The sequence below is a fragment of the Schistocerca serialis genome, chromosome 4 (genome assembly GCF_023864345.2).
Source record: "Schistocerca serialis cubense isolate TAMUIC-IGC-003099 chromosome 4, iqSchSeri2.2, whole genome shotgun sequence".
In the NCBI taxonomy this organism is placed as follows: domain Eukaryota; kingdom Metazoa; phylum Arthropoda; class Insecta; order Orthoptera; family Acrididae; genus Schistocerca; species Schistocerca serialis.
In genome coordinates, this window is record NC_064641.1 from 285,222,660 (window position 1) to 285,239,311 (window position 16,652).

At 43.6% G+C, this 16,652-nt stretch overlaps 1 protein-coding gene across 1 annotated transcript in view; it reads right to left on the reverse strand.

Annotated features, from left to right (window-relative positions):
- Positions 1-4,099, reverse strand: part of LOC126473766 (uncharacterized) — a 397,370-nt gene extending 393,271 nt beyond the window's left edge. The window contains exon 1 of the mRNA XM_050101025.1: positions 4,049-4,099. The gene's annotated coding sequence lies outside the window, so the exon portion shown is untranslated. The remainder of the gene's footprint in view (positions 1-4,048) is intronic.
- Positions 4,100-16,652: the final 12,553 nt, after the last annotated feature.

Consider the following 16,652-nt stretch of genomic DNA (forward strand, 5'->3'; position numbering starts at 1 on the left):
GATGGTGTACGGAAGTCAGCCAGAAATTGGTTTTAGGTTACTTTATTCAAAACTACCGTTACCGGTTTCAGATTTCTTACAGTTCATCGTCAGAAGGATTTTTTTATGTTTTCATCAATACAGATTATACATTGGTTTCCTGCCAGTTGCCGTGAAATGTCCATCTGGTGCATTTGTATTAGAAGTTTTCTTCCACAGAAATACATTCTCAAAAATGTTTGTATTATCACAGTCATAAAAGTTCCATTGCATCGTAAACCACTTTCGGTCGGTCACAAATCTGAAGTGGTTTACAATGCAGTGCAACGAATTTTCAATTTGCACCACATCAAAACACATGGTGTAAATTGAAAATTCGTTTTGTGAACGAAAGAAAGATGTTTACAATGCAGTGAAACGTTTGTGACTGTGAAAATACATACATTATTGAGAATGTTTTTCATTGGAAGAAAACTGCTAATACAAATGTACCAGATGGACATTTCACGGCAACTGACAGGAAAACAATGTATAACCTCTATTGATGAAAACATGAAAACAACTGTCTGATGATGAATTGTAAGAAATTCGAAACCGGTAACGGTACTTTTGAATAAAGTAACCTAAAAACAATCTCTGGCTGGTTGCCGTACATCATCAGCAATTTATTTCATATGATAGCCACGGTCTCCAACCGTATCTATATATGACAAAATTGCATTTGCTTTTATTGTTGACTGAATGAGAGGTGTGTGTTTCCATTTGTTTACGGCACTGTCGACTCCAGCAAGCGGACGAGTTACGTTATCGGTAACGGCACCGAGCGCTAGTGTACGACGGTCAAAGCCACTTCTGTGTAATGTTTTTAATGACGTCATTTTTTACGTTAAGGGTGCAATGTGATACGTTTTTGAGCGGATGTTGTGGATAGGAAGTGGATTACCGAATAACAAAACACAGAATGGAATTCGTAACGAACAAAGTTAAAAGAATAACCATACCGGTTAATGTGACCATGGTAGCTAAACAACTAATGCTTGCCAGAAAGTTATTTGGTGTGCTCAATAGAAATTGGAAACTCACTTTTCGGAAGCAGTCGGCTAACGTCACGTACTGAAATCTTTTTAGTGTTATAACTTCGCGAAATTACGCCATTTGTACCTTCCGAGGAGACCAGTGACCATTCTTGCGGCTTAGATTATATAGGTCAATGTTTTAGTCACATAATATATTACTAAAATTGATTAATGTTTTCGGCTTTTCAGCCATCGTCAGAACTAAAAACTTACCTTTATGAAATACATGACACAGAGCTGTATTAATACTTCTTTATTACTGCTGCCACAACCAGTTTAGGTAATGTACCGTCTTATCGGTATCAATAAGATAAATATTACTCTCTGATTTGCAAAACCACATATCTCATACAAAATCCTCACAGCTGGGCATACACAAGGTCTCTCTCCTGACAGTCTTCAGGTTCAGATGGTTCAAATGGCTCTGAGCACTATGGGACTCAACATCTGAGGTCATCAGTCCCCTAGAACTTAGAACTACTTAAACCTAACTAACCTAAGGACGTCACACACATCCATGCCCGAGGCAGGATTCGAACCTGCGACCGTAGCGGCGTTTATAATGTAGCTGTTATAATTTACTTGTTTTAACCTTGCCGCTACTGTAAGCTTGTATGCGCTTCCTGCTACGCCGATACCCAGATGTTGTGGACGTGTATATCCGCTCCACTTGGGTTTTGCTACAGTGCTATGGACATCTGAATGCGTCCTGAGCCACCGACCTCTCACCTTGCGGACGAGTTATTTCCATATGTCGGTAGCCGGCCGTAGTGGACGAGCGGTTGTAGGCGCTACAGTCTGGAACCGCGCGACCGCCACGGTTGCAGGTTCGAATCGAATCCTGCCTCGGGCATGGATGTGTGTGATGTCCTTAGGTTAGTTAGGTTGAAGTAGTTCCAAGTTCTAGGGGACTGATGATCTCAGAAGTTAAGTCCCATAGCGCTCAGAGCCATTTGAACCATATGTCGGTGCGTAAAGAAGTTTCGGATATTTGTCATACAACGTATGTGCCTCATTGGGTGCTAACATTTGCAAACCTTTGCGATGCGCATGGATGTGAATTTAGATAGCTTATCTACATTTCATTTGGTGCAATGTATGAGTTAAAATCGACAATACGCAAAGATTACGCAATCTACCATCTACCATCTACATCGATACTCCGCAAGCCACCCAACGGTGTGTGGCGGAGGGCACTTAACGTGCCACTGTCATTACCTCCCTTTCCTGTTCCAGTCGCGTATGGTTCGCGGGAAGAACGACTGTCTGAAAGCCTCCGTGCGCGCTCTAATCTCTCTAATTTTACATTCGTGATCTCCTCGGGAAGTATAAGTAGGGGGAAGCAATATATTCGATACCTCATCCAGAAACGCACCCTCTCGAAACCTGGCGAGCAAGCTACACCGCGATGCAGAGCGCCTCTCTTGCAGAGTCTGCCACTTGAGTTTATTAAACATCTCCGTAACGCTATCACGGTTACCAAATAACCCAGTGACGAAACGCGCCGCTCTTCTTTGGATCTTCTCTATCTCCTCCGTCAACCCGACCTGGTACGGATCCCACACTGATGAGCAATACTCAAGTATAGGTCGAACGAGTGTTTTGTAAGCCACCTCCTTTGTTGATGGACTACATTTTCTAAGCACTCTCCCAATGAATCTCAACCTGGTACCCGCCTTACCAACAATTAGTTTTATATGATCATTCCACTTCAAATCGTTCCGTACGCATACTCCCAGATATTTTACAGAAGTAACTGCTACCAGTGTTTGCTCCGCTATCATATAATCATACAATAAGGGATCCTTCTTTCTATGTATTCGCAATGCGTTTTTACCGCTACAATCTCTTTAAAATTTCGTGTAATGTTTTACGTAATTTAATGAAGCGCAGTAAGTGTGACGTACAACGAAAATAAATTCAGTTCTTTATCGGGGGAAGATATGAAACTGGAAGATGGGAGAAAATCAAAAATTTTTACTTAATAGTTTTCAAAAATCGGATTATAAGTATTTCGTATCGGTTGGAACGCCGTTTCTCAGTACAGGTACTAGCATTTGGCGAGCAGTATAGCCATAACAAAAGCTCGCCTTAGCACGGAATGCAAAGAGTATGTCTGTAGCAGCAAAAGGGTTAGCCACATTAAGCTGCGTTTCAGAGCTAACGTTTTAAGGGGGGTAGGACGTCAAACGGGCCGACTTGGAGCAGGAGAGGCACCACTGGACATTTTAATTTCCACTGTCTATACTTTTACATATAAATTCATAAAACTTTGTCAGCATGACCAGGAAGGATTCAGAATTCAAATTCCTAGCAGTGGAACTTCGAAAATAATAACGAAATAATTTTTTTTTTACGTGCGAAATTCATCATTTTTTTCACTTATTAATGGCAGCATTTTTTGCTATAGGTACACTTTTCTTCATAAGTAAGAGAGATCCTCCGATGAATTTTGCACAGCATGCAAACCAAATTTAAAGGTGCATGAGACTCTAGAATTTTCCAAATCTATTAAAAACTGTGGTAAAAATTGAGGTAAATAACTATAAAATTTGTGTGTTTTCTAATCATGAAGTTTAAAATATAACAGCTCATTCGTTTCTTCATAAATTGAATAAATTCTGGTGTTTCATACACCTGTAAGTATGGTATGTATGCTGTGCAAAATTCATCGAAGAATCCCTCTAACTTATGAAGAAAATGTATCTTTAGCAACAAATGCAACCATCAGTAAGTGAAAAAATGATGAAATTTCGCACGTAAAAAAAAATTATTTTGTTATATTTTCGAACTTACACTGCAATGAGTGTGAATCCTGAATCCTTCCTGGTGATGCTGACCAAGTTTTATGAATTTATTTGTAAAAGTATAGACACTGGAAACTAAAATGTCCTGAGATGCCTATCCTGTTCCAAGTCGGCCCGTTTGACGTCATACCCCCCCTTAAGTGACTAGCAAGAAAGGGCGTCTGTGACAGGAGTGTCGGGAGGTACCTGGTCGGAATGCGAGCCGCCGTACTGGGGGCCCCCGGGGGCGGAGGCGGAGGTGGAGGCGGCGCCCTGCAGGAAGCCGTCGACCCAGCGCGAGGAGCGCCACTGCATCTTCTGCACATTGTTGCGGCGCGGCGGCGTGCGCTCGGGGCGGATGCGCTCGCCCCAGGAGGCGGCGGGGGCGGCGGCGGCGTGGTGCTGGTGGCCCTCCGCCTCCACCAGCGGCGGCGGAGGCAGCGTCGACCTCCGCGGCTGTGGCTGAGGCTGCGGCTGGGCCGGAGGCGGCAGCGTCTGCTGCTGGCGGCGCCGCTCCCTGTCGGCGTCCCCCTTGTCTGCCTTCCGCTGCCCCACTTTGAGCAGCGTCCCGTCCAGCGAGGCGCGCATAACGTCTCCGTATCGCTATCACGCCCACCTTGACACTCTTCGTACCGCGAGATCTGCTCTCGTAACGTACACGCAGACACTCGGGATCTTTTTCACCCGGTCTGCTGCGCGGCCCAGATACACTGTGCAGATACCACTCCCAGTTCGCTGCAGAGCGTCAACAGTCCGAATCCAAATTTTCCTTTCTGCCAGTAAGGTCTAGTCTGTCAGAGGAACACTTCGAGGTAACGACTATGGTTCGTGTCTTCCGCTGGAATAGTTCGACTATTTTATAGACTAACGCGTGAAAATTTATCACCTCGTTATACAGCGCGACTCAAATGTCTGTGCAGGCACTACCGCGTTTCCCTTTAACACAACAGGACAGTCGCAAGACAAACTTGCACGTCTGTTAAAATAAGTAAAGTCTTCAACGACGCAAACAATTCTATCCACTGCTGGATGTGAGTCCACTGTACACCTCACCCTTCACGGCTGACGTATGTCCAGTTACAAACTTACAGCCACCAAACGACGCCACACGACTGTTACTCACCAACTAACTGGTGCACTACAGAACCGCACAGAAACTGCCATATGCACGTCTCCGTCAAAAGAGCTTCGCCCCGCGACATAGTGTACCATGGGAACGCTGAAGGCACCACACAGTCCGTGTCGAGACACGCAATGTTGATGAACTGAACTGCAACACACTGAGTCCACAAATGCTGACAACTGTAGGCGAGCGTTATTATTAGCTGTCCGGAGGTAGCAGGATCCCTCAGCTGGCGATAGTCTCGGCGGGGACGTGACGAGCGATCTTCACACGGCGACGACGCTTCTTTCGTAGGAATAGCGTCGAGACGCCTCCGCAGTAGTCAGCGGACGAGTTTCCGCCTGCAGAAGGCGTCGGTGCGCGAGACGCGGCTGGAGGCGAGTGGAGCGGGGCGCGCGCCGCAGCAGCTCAGCAGAGGAGCAGGTGGCGAGAGCGACTGGCGAGGAAGGCGTCCGCGCGGAGGAACACAGCGAGCAGCGGCCGACGCCGACCGCCGACCGGCCACCTGCTGGAGGGGCGGCAGCGGCGCGGTTCAATGAACCCGCCTTTTCTGTCTGCGCTGACCCCGGAACAAGGTGCCGTGCCCATCAGCGTTTCTGCTTGCTTAGCGGTACCAGCTCGCCACATTTACATAAGACAATGCTCACTGCTTTCGAACAATTACTGAACCCGACCTTAAACTTCCCCATCGTGACTACTCTGAAATTCACACTTACTGCTTAGCAGAGGCTTCATCGAATGACTTTCTACTTCTCTACCGTTCCACTCACAAACACCACACGGAAAAAACGAGCACTTAAATCTTTCCGTGAAAGATCAGATTCCTCCTATTTTATTGCGGTGACCATTCTTCCTTGTATAGATGGGAGCCAACAACATACGGGGTAGCTTGATAAGTCTGGTAAAAAAGCAAGGAAAGCAATGTTTCTTAAACGACTTACCTTGTAAGTAGGCTGTTTAGGTTTTTATATTGGTAACGCCACGTAGCGCTCTGTATGAAAATCACTGGCTGTGCTGTGTGCAGTCTGTGGCTTGTTGGCATTGTTGTAATATTCTCTATTTTAGTGTTGGGCAGTCGGATGTGAACAGCGCATAGCGTTGCGCAGTTGGAGGTGAGCCGCCAGCAGTGGATGTGGGGAGAGAGATAGCGGAGTTTTTAAGAGCGGATGATCTGGAAGTGTGTCCATCAGAGACAGCAGCCCGCATCTCGTGGTCGTGCGGTAGCGTTCTCGCTTCCCACGCCCGGGTTCCCGGGTTCGATTCCCGGCGGGGTCAGGGATTTTCTCTGCCTCGTGATGGCTGGGTGTTGTGTGCTGTCCTTAGGTTAGTTAGGTTTAAGTAGTTCTAAGTTCTAGGGGACTGATGACCGCAGCAGTTAAGTCCCATAGTGCTCAGAGCCATTTGAACCATTTTTTTTAGAGACAGTGAATTTGTAAAATGGCTCTGAGCACTATGGGACTTAACATCTGTGGTCATCAGTCCCCTAGAACTTAGAAGTACTTAAACCTAACTAACCTAAGGACATCACACACATCCATGCCCGAGGCAGGATTCGAACCTGCGACCGTAGCGGTCACGCGGTTCCAGACTGGAGCGCCCAGAACCGCACGGCCACAGCGGCCGGCGTAAATTTGTAAGACTGGATGTCATGAACTGAAATGTATATTATGACTTTTGAACACTATTAAGGTAAATACATTGTTTGTTCTCTATCAAAATCTTTCATTTGCTAACTGTGCCTATCAGTAGTTAGTGAATTCAGTAGTCAGAATCTTTTATTTAGCTGGCAATATTGGCGCTCGCTGTATTGCAGTAGTTCCAGTAACGAAGATTTTTGTGAGGTAAGTGATTCATGAAAGGTATAGGTTATTGTTAGTCAGAGCTATTCTTTTGTAGGGATTATTGAAAGTCAGATTGCGTTGTGGTAAAAATATTGTGTGTCAGTTTATTGGTGATCTGAATAAGTAAAAAGAGAAATGTCTGTGCACGTTCAGTTTCGCTCAGCTGTTTGAAATTCAAATAATGTAAGAGGTTTATCAGCACAATCATTCATAAATTTTTCTAAGGGGATGATTCAACCTTACTTCTCGACATGATCTCCTGTGAGGGATATACACTTCGTCCACAGATCCTCCATCTCTTTCATCCCGCAGGAAAAATAGTTTCTGTCAGACTATCCATAATATTTGTTGACTGCGACGATCACTTCCCTACTTGACAAAAATTTCTTCCCAGTAAGCCTAAGTTCTAAGTTAGGGAACAGGAAGAAGTCACTTTGGGCTACGTCTGGTGAATAGGGTAGGTGAGGAACCAGTTCAAATCCTAATTCCTGCACTTCCACTATTGTTATCGCTGATGAGTGGGGTGGTGCATTATCCTGGTGAAAGTTCTTTTCTGCACCCAACCTCGATCTTTTTTTCAGCCAACGCGAGATTCAATCTATTCAACAAGGAAGCATAATGTGTTCCAGTTAGCCGGCCGGAGTAGCCGAGCGGTTCTAGGCGCTACAGTCTGGAACCGTGCGACCGCTACGGTCGCAGGATCGAATCCTGCCTCGGGCATGGATGTGTGTGGTATCCTTTGGTTAGTTAGGTTTAAGTAGTTCTAAGTTCTAGGGGACTGATGACCTCATAAGTTAAGTGCCATAGTGATCAAAGCCATTTCTTGTGTTCAAGTTATGATTCTCCCATTTCCCATCATACCCTGGTAATCCCAAAAAAAAAACAGTGCCATCACCTTACCAACCGGCAAAAAGTTGTTCAAATTTGTGTGAATTTCTAAGGGACCAAACTGCTGAGGTCATCGGTCCCTAGACTTACACACTACTTAAACTAACTTAAGCTAAGAACGACACACACATCCACGCCCGAGGGAGGACTCGAACTTCCGGCGGGAGGGGCCGAGCAATTAGTGACATGGTGCCTCTAACCGCGCAGTCACTCCGCGCGGTCTGGCAAAAAGTTCTTTACCCTCTTCGGTGTTCTATCACCAGCCTTTGTCCGTTGTTTTGACTGCCGTTTTGACTCTGGTGTGTAATTATGGTTCCATGTTTCATCAACAGTCACAAATCGACACGGGAATTCTTGTGGATTGCGAGTAAACAGTGAACAATCACGACACTCACCTCGCTCACAGTTCTTCATAGCCAATTCTCCGTGATATTATGTATTCAGTCAGTTGAGATGCCTTCATTCTCAGCAATCTCACGAATTTTTATTCGGCGGTCTTGCTTTAGCTTATCATGGATTATGACAATGGTTTTCTTTAGGTGACCTCGATTGGACGGTAGGAGAGCGCTTCGTCTTCAATGCTTGTCTGACCACATTTAAATTTACTAATCCTAAAGTACAGGGTGATCAAAAAGTCAGTATAAATTTGAAAACTAAATAAACCACGGAATAATGTAGACAGAGAGGTAAAAATTGACACACATGCTTGGAATGACATGGGTTTTTATTAGAACAAAAAAAGACAAAGTTCACAAAATGTCCAACAGATGGCGCTGGACAGCAAAACTGCTACCGTGACGAGTGAGAGGTACGCCGATATGTTACAGAATCGCATCATCCCCTGCCTGACTGATAAACACCCGCTGGAACGTACGATGTTTATGCAGGATGGCGCTCCACCCCATATTGCTAGACGCGTGAAAGATCACTTGCGCGCGTCGTTTGGTGATGATCATGTGCTCAGCCGCCACTTTCGTCATGCTTGGCCTCCCAGGTCCCCAGACCTCAGTCCGTGCGATTATTGGCTTTGGGGTTACCAGAAGTCGCAAGTATATCGTGATCGGCAGACATCTCTAGGGATGCTAAAAGACAACATCCGACGCCAATGCCTCACCATAACTCCGGACATGCTTTACAGTGCTGTTCACAACATTATTCCTCGACTACAGCTATTGTTGACGAATGATGGTGGACACATTGAGCATTTCTTGTAAAGAACATCATCTTTGCTTTGTCTTACTTTGTTATGCTAATTATTGCTATTTTGATCAGATGAAGCGCCATCTGTCGGACATTTTTTGAACGTTTGTATTTTTTTGGTTCTAATAAAACCCTATCTCATTCCAAGCATATGTGTCAATTTATACCTCTCTATGTACACTATTCCGTGATTTATTCAGTTTTCAAATTTATACTGACTTTTTGATCACCCGGTAAATAGTCTTCAGTGACGGTGCAGAGTCCGCATGAACTTCACCTAATTCTGTTTTGATTTGTGCAGCAGCCCAATCCTTCAAATGAAAATGGTTAATAAAAGAAGGAAAATCGTTTTTCTTCATTTTTCAGTTGTAGTCGGCACACTAACTACTCGTAATTCAGACGGCTGTCGACAGTGAACTGTGTACTGTAATTGTTGAAACTCTTTGTATCATCTTTGGAATAATCGAGCTTATTAACCAAGAAGGCGCAACAAAAATGTTTCATTCCCTCATGGAAACTTACCAGACCAAACCACCCTTGTACGCTTTTCATTCACACTACTGTGACCTCCCGTCGAAAGCCTGAATAACCACCTTTTGGACTTTATTTATTTACTTCATTAACAGTACAGAATAACCCACCGCCTTGAAATGTAAGGTGTGTCAGATGCTTTTGAATCTAATGGCAATGACTTCTCATTGTTACAGTCTTACTGGTATACAGTTGTTAATGCTTTTTTTAATATAATATAAAGAACACAATATATAGAGATTTCTCTGAGGTTACAGAGAACTGAATGCTTAACAATTGTTAAAATGGTTCTATATAATTTGTTACTACCTAGTTGATGAGAACATAGTTTATGCAATGCAAATGTCAAAGAAAAAATAAAAAAAATAAAATGTAACACAATGAGAGTGGTTAAGAATAATTTGTAATATAGAGACATGTTGGTTAGTAATGGACTATTTCTATCTATTTCACATGAGAAGTCGGCCAGTGTGGCCGAGCGGTTCTAGGGGCTTCAGTCTGGAACCGCACGACTGCTACGGTCGCAGGTTCGACTCCTGCCTTGGGCATGGATGTGTGTGATGTCCTTAGGTTAATTAGGTTTAAGTAGTTCTAAGTTCTAGGGGACTGATGACCTTAGATGTTAAGTCCCATAGTGCTCAGAGCCATTTGAACCATCCGATGAGAAGGTCTCGGTACAATCTCGAGCTATTATCATCTGGAAGGATTTGCGCTAATGTATGTTTACACAGATTTTGGACTGCGGACCGCTGCGCGTCGTGCAGGAAGAGAGTCAATGATGTTCTGGATGATACCGACAGGGATGTGGAAGCACGCCGACTCCAGTGCCGATGGTTTCTCGATTAAGAACTATGGGGTGAACAGCCCGATCGAGATGGTCCCACAGATGGGTTTAAATCCGGCGAGCACGATGGCCAAGGGAGTACGGTAAGCTTAGCCTAGTGCTCTTCGAACCACGCACGTACACTGCGAGCTGTGTGACACGTTCTTTGTCCTGCCGGTAGATGCCATCCTACGGAGAAAAAATGAATTGCACGTCGGAGTTGACTTTGTCCTCAAGAACAGATGCATACTTGTGTTGTTCCATTGTGCTTCCAGAATGACGAGATCACCCAGGGAATGGCGCGAAAACATCCCCCGGGCCATAACGCTCCCTCCTCTGGCCCTGATCCTTCCGACGATTGTTGCATGCAGTTTGCTTTCAGACGTTTCACGCTCTATATGCTGTCTGCTGTCTGATGGAGCACAAAACATGATTCATCTGAAAAAGCAACCTGTCGCCGCTCAGTGGACGTCCATTTGTGGTATCAGCATGAAATTCCAGCCTTCGTCTGCGATGAAAGCAGTCAGCATGGGTGCCTGAACCAGTCGCCAGCCCGTAAGCAGCAACGTTCCCTGAACGGTCACTGAGAAGACGCTATCAGTAGCCCCTAGATTCGTATGGGCAATGAGCTGCTCAGCAGTTCCCGTTTATTTGGCAGTACACATCTCCGCAGCTGTCGTTCCCCCCTGACGTCTGTGGCTCGTGGTGCACCACAGTTGCCTTGGCGCCGGTTTTGAATGCTGCCATTTTGCAACACACGGAATACTTTAAAACTTATCCGTTTCGGAAATGCTTCCACCGTTGACCCGAAGCCAATGATCATGCCTTTGTGGAGGTCAGGTAAATCATGCCGTTTTGTCCGCGTCCCCTCGACACGCTTCATATAGCCTCCACTGGCGGTGGTCACGTTATGTGACTGGACAATGTATTTTCACGTTCAGAGGAGAAAATTGGTAATTGAAATTTCGTGATAAGACCTCGTCACAACGAGAAACGGCTTTGTTTTAATGGTTGCCAGTTCAACTCGAGTACCATATCCATGACACTCCTTCCCATTTTTCGGGATAATACGAAAGGAGCTGCCCATCCTTGAACTTTTTCAATGTTCTCCATCAATCCGACTAGCAGAAATGTAGTGTGTTTAAGAAGACGAGAAGATGTAATGTCATTTGATAGCACATTTGCATCTACAAGGTGTCCGAGACATCCTCGTAGCTGTCTTGGCTTTTTGCAATTGTTTATGTGCAGTGTGTTTCATATCTCATGTTACACCCATATAGAGGCTGTGGAGGGGATGTAGTAGATCAAGTTTTACATACGAACGCATGGCCGTACGCGGTTCGTTACCATGTTACAGGGAAAACTAGATGTACAGATTTCACTCCATTTACCATGATGTTGCAACAGTTGTTCGATATGAGGACCAACAAGTTCCGTGCACACAGTGTATCTGCACAGTTGTTGCTGTCGTGGTCTTCAGTCCAGAGAATGGTTTGATGCAGCTCTCCATGCTACTCTAGCCTGTGCAAGCTTCTTCATCTCCCAGTACCTACTGCAACCTACATCCTTCTGAATCTGCTTAGTGTGTTCATCTCTTGGTCTCCCATTTGCACAGCAAGTTTACATAAATTCTGTCCAACAAGCATGGTGTGTGGTTAATCGTTTCTGCCGCGACTATAATCCGTGCAACCAAATCTGCCTCCAACTGGAGAGGGGTCTCGTAACCAAGACTTTTCATGTGGCCCCACAAGAAAAAGTCCAAAGTGATTAAAAATCGGGATCTTGGTGGCCAAACATGTGGTCCACCTCGACGGTCTTCTGGTTTCGGACACGAAGTGCAAAATGTACTGTCTCGCCATCATGCTGGAACTACAATTCGTGCCGAATGTCCAATGGGACAACTCCCAAAATTCCGCCAGCACTTGTTGCAGGAATATCAAGTACCCTGCATCCGTTAGGTGGAGAGGAAGAATGTGCAGCCCAATCACACGAGCGGCGCAGGTACCGGCCCAAAAATTGATATCAAAGGTGTGCTGAAAACTTCGTGTACACGTGGTTTTGGTGTTTCCTTGATCCCCGACTAGCTATTTCATGCATTCAGAACACCATCCCTGTTGAAATGTGTTTCATCGGTGAATAAAATTCGCCTTGACAACGGAGGAAAATCCACAGAATGGTCCAGAAACAAAGTAAAGAAATTGACATGTGCCACAAAAACCGCCGGGAGCATGACTTGCATCTCTGAGCGAGATACGGGTGGCGCTGCTGTTCATGCAGAACACTCCAGATAAACGAGTCAGACATATGAAAGTCACGTGCAATGGCTCGAGCACTCGTCGATGGATTCTCTTTAATTTGATGAAGCACTTCCTCTTCCAATACGGCAGAGCGCCGCCTTCTTGGAACAACCCAGTTTGCTCTGTCGCTTGTGAATTTCTCATTTATTCGCAGCCGTTGTTCTACTCTGTCAAACATGGAGTGAGATAGAGTTACACGATGGGGAAATACTCGCTGTACAGACGTTGAGCTTCTCTACCATTACAGCGAGCTTCATCGTAAATTAACAACATATCAGTGTACTCTGCGAACATGTACTTAGGCATCCGGTTACTGTAGTACATGTCACCGTAATGTCAACTGAGGTATAGCCAGGAAACATGAAAACAAGGCAGATGGCTCTGAGCACTATGGGACTTAAAATCTGAGGTCATCAGTCCTCTAGAGCTTAGAACTACTTATACCCGACTAACCTAAGGACATCACACACATCCATGCCCGAGGCTGGATTCGAACCTGCGACAGTAGCGGTGGCGTGGTTTCACACTGAAGCGCCTAGAGCCGCTCGGCCACAGCGGCCGGCCAAGGCAGATGGAAATGAAATCACGTGACATCACACCGTTGTACCATACATGAATGTGGGAAGAGTGCCATAGAGTACCATAACAGGTAAACTGCTTAGCAAACATCTAGCGCTCGACAGGGTGGCTCTCCTTGTAACATAGGAACGAATCGTTTCCGGACATGAGTTCCTATATAAAACTTGATCTACTAAGCCCCTCTACGACACTAGAAGTGTGTAATATGAATTGTGAAACACCCTGTATTAGTATTTGAAGGATACGTACGTCGGAATTCTTATTTGGGGCCTGTTTGAACGTGATTAATATCTCCTCTCAAACACGAGGAAATCATGTACAGTCGACTGTGGACAATTCGAACGTGTAAGCGAAGCATTTCGTGGATGAATTAATTCCACTACATTTTCCCTATGAATCTCAGCCTTTCATCTACTTTTCCCATTAGGCAATAGTTTTATGTGGTCATTCCAGTACAGATCGCTCCCAATGTTTAGTCTCAAGTGCTTTACGATTACAATAAAAGAATATAATTCTGTGTCACTGAAGAAGTTTTATTTCATCCACTGCATTTTTGCATGGCTAACTATCATCATCTGGTGGAAAACGTCTCCTGCAAGGTTGTTGTTAGAGGACAGAATCGGACAATTTGTGCAGCAGTATATGAGTTGGCCAACAGGTTATGCTGAGATTTACATTATTGATAACTGAGTGAATTACACACAGAATTTATAGATGTGGGATAGCAGACAGTTAAAAGACATCAAAAATACCTGTAGTGCACTTGGAACAGAATTTGTGCTGGCTTCTGCCGCTGAAACACGCAATTGCTTCCCACCGTACGTCGCTCCACAATGTTGTCGTTGTTGTTATATAGCAAAGAAGTTATATTTTTCGCAAAAGAAATTTAAAACCAAAGAGTTTACGCAACACAGTCATTGCAAATGTGAGACAGATTAAGACATATATATACATTTCTTGAATTGCTGTGGTTCAGTGACAAAGAGAATGTTTAACACATATTTAATAACAGCAGAAACCGATTAAATTACTTCTGAAAGCTGCACAATTCAACCCTTGTAATTTTTTGTAACAGTATAATGAGAATGAAAAATAGCTGCGTAATACAGATGATAGAGTTATTGTCTATATGGTATCTTTTGTGACTATATTGGGAACTAATATTTATACGAGGAAATACTTACTCGTGAATGAGTTAAATATCTAAAAATGTATCAAATATTGGGTCGAAACTCGCTTGGTTTGCTTTCAGAATAACCATTGAGTATATTTTGATTTGCTCTCTTTGCATGGATGTAAATCTGTACTCCGTCACAAACATCGATTTTGTGGCCTTTATTGAAAGTGTCCAACATCCTGAGATCATCCTTCACAAATTTTCTGGTGTACCGTACAGGAATGGGTATATTCCTTGAACGCAGTTTGAAAGTTATCGTCAGTTTGTTCTATATATCGTGCATAGTGTTCATTGCAGGTGAGTTTGAGTATGCCAGATTTTTTGAAACTCTCATCTTTACTTTTAAGATTACGGGACAGTCTGTGACAATTTTTGTTGGTCGAAAATCTATTCCATGCTCTTAGTCGTAAACATTGAAGTGCAGACGATATATAATTTTGGAAGTTTTGTGGTAAGGTCTTACGGGACCAAACTGCCGAGGTCATCGGTCCCTAAGCCTACACACTACTTAATCTAACTTACGCTATGGGCAAGACACACACCCATGCCCGAGGGAGGACTCGACCTCCGACGGAGGGAGCCACACGGACCGTGAAGAGACGCCTTAGACCTCGTGGCTATCCTGCCATGCTGTTACACGGAGATTTATAAAAATGGAATTGTGTAATGCTGGAAGCAGTCTACTTATCATGATAAACATAATGACACGATATAATTATACCTTTTTTATGTACCTGTAAAGAGTTTCACCATTTACGTAACTATTCTTCGTTTTCTTTATCCTAGTAAGCAGAAATTTATAACAATTGAATTGTGGAACATTCAGAGGTAATTTTATCAGCTCTTACTGTTACGAAACGTAAGCGTCACTCACGGATTAGCCCATAGGCCTGTGACGACTGACCGACTACAACGCAGTACGAGAAGCGATCTGTAATCGTGGACCACGTGATCAACATGTCGCCGTCTCTTCCAGTCGTTGTTGCTACCAGAATCCGCTAACTATTTTTTGTTTCTCTCGTTATTTTTTTATTTTTTAAAATAACGTCACTGTTATTTGAAAATAAAAAAAAATTGGCATTTCTTTTTTATTATTCCCATTTGACAAAAATACACAGTTTAAGTGAAAATAAGAAAAGAAAAAAAGAAGAATTTGCTGTTAAGAAGATTCGAACCAGAGACTCTTCTGTCACCAAATTATAGCGTTTTGGGTTTTATTTTTGTAACAGCAGTGTACTTTTGAAATCTGGTTTCACAGGACAGAGCGGATCAGGTTATAGTTGCGGAAAGGGGCCAAAATCAGTTACTGTCAGTTGCACAAAACATACAATCTTTATTTTCCTAAAACACTTAATCACACATGTCCTTAAAAGCATTCAAAAACAATATGGCTGTAAGCCCTAACACAAGTTATTAAAATTGCCTTAAGGAATACACATGACTAAAGGCCTTAGTTACAAAATTTTACATAAAAACTCGGCTGAAGGCCACACACTGGAGATAGAAGAACTGAGGGCTTAAGGCCTGGATAACAAGAATTTCAGATAGAGAAAAAAATTTTAAAAGGTTTTAAACAAGTGACTTTTCAAATTTTAATTTAAGACGGCTGAAGGCCTTATCTTAAAATATTTCACGTAAAGTTTGGCTGATGGCCACATACTGAACATAGAACAACTCAAGGCTTAAGGCCCGGATAACAAGAATTTCAGATAGAGAAAAATATTTTCAAAGTTTTAAACAAGTGATTTTTCAAATATTAATTTAAGACGGCTGAATGCCTTATCTTAAAATTTTTCGCGTTAAGTTCAGCTTAAGGCCACATACTGAACATAGAACAACTCAAGCTTAAGGCCTGGATAATAATAAGGATTTCCAATGGAGCAAAAATTCCTTTTTTAAAAAAAAGAAAAAGAAAAAGAAATTTTAGTTTAAGCAAGAATCTTCAAAGTTTTAATTTAAGACGGCTGAAGGCCTTATCTTAACACTGAAACAAACTAAATTAATAGATGGCTTAAGGCCCTGCACAGTACTTGAGACTAAATGATAATCACAGTCTAAAACAACAGAACAGTAGTGCTCAGAAGTGCTCCAAGGGTCAGCCTGAGGAGGTAACTCTAACATAAGTTTAGGTGAGACAGGCAGCCAAGTGTAATACTAAATAATCGGATGGCAACCCGACGCAGAGACGGCTGAAGTACCGACCAACAGCCTAATCAATTCCTTTCTGCCCGACCAGTAGCACAACAACGGAAAAATCAGCGAGGACAACGATACCAGCAGCACTAAATCCTGAAAACTGTCGTCTAATTACAGTCAAGACACAATTACCACTCAAAATATGAACAACACCAA